General features: G+C 38.8%; 1 long non-coding RNA gene across 1 annotated transcript in view; it reads left to right on the top strand.

Moving 5' to 3' along the window:
* Nucleotides 1-3,253: 3,253 nt before the first annotated feature.
* Nucleotides 3,254-6,000, top strand: part of LOC138295904 (uncharacterized) — a 72,882-nt gene continuing 70,135 nt past the window's right edge. The window contains exon 1 of the long non-coding RNA XR_011203711.1: nt 3,254-3,442. This is a non-coding gene — a long non-coding RNA (uncharacterized lncRNA). The remainder of the gene's footprint in view (nt 3,443-6,000) is intronic.

Genomic DNA, 6,000 nt, shown 5'->3' with positions numbered 1-6,000 from the left:
AACTTACCTCCCCTAGGAACTGTGAAAATTGCACTAAGTGTCCACTTTTAAAACAGCTATTTGTCAATAACTTGAAAAGTATACATGCAATTTTTATGACTTAGAGTTCCTAAAGTACTTACCTGCAATACCTTTCAAATGAGCTATTACATGTAGAATTTGAACCTGTGGTTCTTAAAATAAACTAAGAAAAGATATTTTTCTATATAAAAACCTATTGGCTGGATTTGTCTCTGAGTGTGTGTACCTCATTTATTGTCTATGTGTATGTACAACAAATGCTTAACACTACTCCTTGGATAAGCCTACTGCTCGACCACACTACCACAAAATAGAGCATTAGTATTATCTATTTTTACCACTATTTTACCTCTAAGGGGAACCCTTGGACTCTGTGCATGCTATTCCTTACTTTGAAATAGCACATACAGAGCCAACTTCCTACAGAAAGCATATCCTTTTTTCTCAGAAAATTACTACAAACAGTCCAATCAGACATTTCAAGAAAAATCAGATTGGACTTCCAAAAAGATTGTGACTTTTCCCCCATACTTCTGAGTTGGAAGGTGAGGGTAGTTCACATGAATTTGACACCTTTGGAAACAAACGCAACCAGGGTGATCAAATGTTTTTGAATACTCGTTTTTTAGACAACAGAAGAAACAACTACAGATCGAGACCTCGTTACAACCGGAGCAACAGATTTGTATGTTCGGAACAACCAGCTCAGTTCTTACAAACCAGACGAAACCAATACTGGCGAGATTAGACAATATACCGATTTTTAATCTGAGTAAAGTATTCCTAGATTGTCCCACTGAAAAAGTGCTTTCTAAGGGTTTGTCTTTTGTGCCATGTTCATATGTTAATAAGTTTGAGATGTTAAAAGACATACATGCCTTTTTTAGAAGGATTAGATTTAAGAAATACTTTGGGACACTGCCCTCTTTCCGAGATGAGAATAGCAAGTCTGATCTACGACCAGCTTCGCAGTTTACTCCGGAGATTGAATCTCTGGAACCTGAGGTTCTAATTTTTGAGAGAGTGGTTCTTAAAAAATTGACCCAAGCACTGAAGTTTATTCCTAAACCATGTCATAATCTACAGAAAGATGAAAAATTGGCCTTAAAGAAGTTGCAAGACAACAAGCAGATTGTTATCAAACCCTGCGACAAGGGAGGAGGGATTGTAGTATTGGATACTGATCCATATACCTCAAAGATGGACAATATGCTACAATGTGAAGAGTTCTATAAGAGAATATTTTTCAATCCAGAAGTGCGGATTAAGAATACGATTAGGGAAAGAAACCAGCTAGCATTACAACAAGAAGTAATCTGTAAGAAAGAATTTGAATTTCTAATTCCAAAAAACACTTGAATCCCAGTGATATATGGTTTACCCAAAATCCATAAGGACTCGGTTGATCCCCTTTTCGACCAATTGTATCTATGATAGGTTCGGCGATTGAGTCTTTGTCTAAGTATGTGGATAATTTTTTTAAACCATTGGTCGCAGAATTACCCTCTTATGTTAGGGACACAAACCATATAATTTCCAAAATGGAGGGTATACAATTCAATCCTAATACTGAGTTCCTGGTTGCCATGGACTTAGAAGCACTATATACAAACATCCCACAAGAACAAGCTTTAGAGGTTGTGAAACAAAGTTTGCAACATATGCAACCCAATTCTTTGAAACAATATATTGGGGATTGTTTGGAGACAGTCCTTTACAGCAGTTTTTTTTAGTTTAATTCGATTGTGTTTCAACAAATCAAAGGAGTCAGTATGGGAGCAGCATGTGCTCCAAGTGTAGTTAACCTCTATGTAGGACTTTTTAAAGCTAAATTTATCTATAATGAGGTTGCCCCTTTTTTAATGAAAATATCACAAGATGAGCAAGATATATAGACGATGTGTTCTTCATCTGGAAAGGACAATTGGAACAACTACAAGAGTTTCTCATTTGGTTGAGTTTGTGTGATACAAATCTGAAATTCACAATGAAGTGTGATTGAAATCAGGTTGAATTTTTAGATATATGCATTATGCATAATGAGGGAGCTCTTTATGTATCACTTTATGTCAAACCAACAGCCAGGAATACATTGTTGCATTATTACAGTTACCATCCAAGTAGTCAAAGGCAATACATTCATTTAGCCAATTCTTACGAGTGCGAAGGAATTGTACTTGGATGAGTGATTTCTTGCAACACTCGGACATTCTAGCTAAAAAAATCCTACTAAGAGGGTATCCCCCTAAACTTATCAAAGATTCGCTGAAGAGAGCTAAATACTATGACTGGCAGGCAATGTTCCAAATGAACAAAAAGAAAGTCAATGACAGATTGGTTTGTTCTATTCGCCATTCAAACATGAATGATACAATTCGTAAAATAATTAACTCACAATGGCATGTTCTTAATTCCAAAGGGGTTGAATCACTTGAAAAACCACTTTTTGCTTTCAGAAAAAACAACAACTTGAGAAATATTCTGGTCACATCGAATCTGAACATCCGAAAGGGATGGGTGCAAAAATCCATCTGTGGTCATGAACCGATTTTGGGCAACCATCAATGTGGTACATGTGGAGCCTGTAAGGGTGCCATAGTATCTAATATGATTACCTGCAATAGCAAAAATTTCCAACCGAAAAGTATGACGAATTGTAGAACTAAGAACATAGTATATCTTATTCTCTGCCCATGTAAGTTAGGCTACGTGGGTGAAACAGCTAGAGATTTTAGACTCAGAGAGTGTGTAGAACTCAAAATCTCAATGCTCCACTTGTATCTCATTGGTTAGAATACAAGCACAATGAAGAAGACATCAAATGGACAATTTTGGAAAAGATTACAATGAAGGAGGGGGAAGATTCAGAAAAGAAAAGGAAAAAACAGGAAGTATTTTGGATTTTCTTTCTGGATACTTGCCAAAAAGGGTTGAATGAGGATATCCCGTGGCAAAATGTGATTTATTAGCACAATTGTATGATCAGGTGTCATGAGAGTTTGTACTGGTTGTGAACTGTGACAATGAAGGTGGCTTTAGGAATTCCTGTATTTTATAAACGGGAAGAATTGTCCATCTTTGTTTCTATGTATTGGGGTTGATCTCTTTAATCGGGAACTTTTTCCTGTTAATTTTGGGGCGTATTGTCAACTATTACCTTGTTTGATTGGGACTTCTCTTTTGTGTGTATTTCCCATGCTTTTAAATCCATACGTTCCAATATGGCCGCCATTGTGAGGATATGGGATCGAGTTTCTTTTAATCCAGCTTTAGTGTTTACTTTGAGGACGTGAAGGTGAAGGAACATCAGGATGAGATAAAACGGAGAGGTTTGGAGATACGATTAATCGGTGTCCTCGGGGGCCACGGAAGTGGTTTTGTTTGTTTGGGATGATCGAGCAGTGCTTGTGAGGAGTACCAGGTAAGTTTAGGATCAAAAGACTGAGTTACACGGAATTCCTTGGTTTTGGTCTCTGCTGGCTCATTGTGTGGATTCAGATACGCAATAGGGTTTCGGAAGCTTTAGACTAGCAATGGCGCTCGATATATCATAATTTAAAATAGCCGTTGATAAGTTCAGGGGGGTTTTGTGAGCAGAGTGCCCTGCCATTCTTGCGATTGAGTTTAATCGGACATACGCAAGCTTTGTACTCACATTTTTACGCTGAGTTTTGTGAGCAGAGTGCCCTTCCATTCTTGCGATTAAGTTTAACCAGACATACGCGAGTTTTTTACTCACATTTTTACGGTGAGTTTTTCAATTGATACATGATCCTTTGTATGTTTCAGCTTCAATGGAGAAATCAGTCAGGACGTGGAATGTGGATTAGATTTACGCCTTAATATATGGCACGCAGTGAAACGAAAGGGTGACGATCCTGCATATGTATATTGCTTTCTTGTTTTTTTGGGTCTTGAATCACATTTTAATTATTGTAATACATCAAACAACTCTGGGTTATTTTCTTTTCATTTCAATATGGGTGTGGCTCTTTTTTTATTTATTTCTTCATTTTGGTTAGGTGGTTGTGTTTATGTGTCTTTGGACTTTTATTGGGCACCTATTACATCACAGCTGTGACCACCTTTGTGGTGCAAATTAAATTTAAGTATTGCAAAGACGTGAATGACTAGTTGATAGAACTAAATATAAATGTGCTTCACCTTTCATGCAGAGACATTTCCAGCATGTTGATGTATCTTTATTTGTGGCCCTGAGGAAGGTGGCTTAAAGGATCAATTTATTACGGAGACCACCGAAACGCGCGTTGGCAATTATTATTACGGTTGGCTTAGAGACTTTGTGAATCAATATTAAGGCTGGTTTAGTGAATTTCCACCACAGTTGCATTGGCATCTGAGGGAGTGAAGTTTGGAACATTCGTGAAAAAACAGAACACAAAGGGTGGCCGATTAATATATATGTGAAGAACGCTGGAATATAAGGACTCCCACAAGTAGAGTGATGGTATATGTTTGATGAACTGTGAAAAGATTATTTGCAATTACATCACATAATAGAAAGCAAAGAAATATATAAAATGATTGAAAATTGCCTAATTGTATATGTTGAATATAGTTTTGATATATATTATCTATTTTGAAATTAGATAATTCATTGATGTGTATATGTTTTTTGTTTGTTTTGCATTGATATATGTATATATTTGTTGGTAATTATAATTGTCTAATTTGTTGTCCTGTTGTGAGTGAGTCTGGAGTCAGTGTTGTGATGGTTATTAGTAACTAATTGTCCTTATGTCTTTGTGTTAGTAATATTTTTTCTGAAGTTTTTTTCTATCGATGTATATGTGATTAGGAATAAAATGTATATATTTTTTTCTTACTTGTTCGTATTTGTTAGAATTGATTGTTTGTAAAATTTATAGGAGAGGGACATTTCTTACAAAGGGAGCTTTGCATGTCTCTTAGTTCAGCCTACGCTGCTCTTCTATAGCCACCTCTATCAGCCCAAGCTGCTAGAACACTTCTAATCTACTAATAAGGGATAACTGAACCTGGCACAAGGTGTAAGTACCACAAGGAACTCACTATAAGCCAGGTCAGCCTCCTACAGAGAGCCTTACTCGACAGATCTGAGGACCCACCAACTGTGGAGCCCTTTAGTAACCCTAAAAGGAGGTTGGTCACTCTCTGCAATGACACACCTATCAGAGGTGGTCAGGGATGTCATCTACCTGGCCTAACCAGCCAGATACTCCCAAGGACCTCTGCACATCCTATTTCCAGAATCTCAGAATCAAGTGGCCGCCTGGCAGAGCTCGGGCCACCTTCCTAAGGGAGGAGCTGGACAGGGTGGTGGTCACTACCTTGTCCTTTGTGTCAATTTCCGCTACAGCAGGAACCATGGGTTCCTGAACTGATGCAAACCAGATTATGCAAGAAGGTGCTCTTCTAAGCAGTCTGGTGGCGCTCAAGAGGCCACCCCATGGACACCTAATACACAGGGGGAGGTGGTTACACCTCTCCCTTGCAGGAAATCCTTTGTTCTGCTTCTCTGGGCTGAGCCTGGTCACCAGCAGGAGGGCAGAACAGTGTCTGGTGTCAGCAGTAGTGTGGGCTGGCAACTAGACCCCGTAAGGCTGTACAAGCTGAACTGGGGGATCCTCTAATGAACTCCCAGAGTAAATAGTTTCATGAAACTAACCCTGGAATTGGTGCAGTTGCATGATACCAACATGTTTGATACCAAACACGTCTAGGTTCAGAAGCCATAATGTAGCTGGACCACTTGTGGTGACAAGTGTCCACTACATACCTTAAGATGGCTTCTCCAGAACTGGCCTGGGGTATGAAGGGGCACCCTGCTCATGCAGGGGTACTGTAGGAAAGTCCCCGCTGTCTTGGCATGGTTACCCCCATTTTCTGCCTGTCAGTGTGTTTAACTGTGTTCACTGGCATCCTGCTAACCAGAACCCCAGTGATTATGCTCTCTCCTTTTAAATATGGTTACTGGAA

This window comes from Pleurodeles waltl, chromosome 5 (genome assembly GCF_031143425.1).
Source record: "Pleurodeles waltl isolate 20211129_DDA chromosome 5, aPleWal1.hap1.20221129, whole genome shotgun sequence".
NCBI classification, from domain to species: Eukaryota; Metazoa; Chordata; class Amphibia; order Caudata; family Salamandridae; genus Pleurodeles; species Pleurodeles waltl.
Note: the sequence above shows the minus strand (reverse complement) of the source record. Positions and strands in the feature narration are given on the sequence as shown.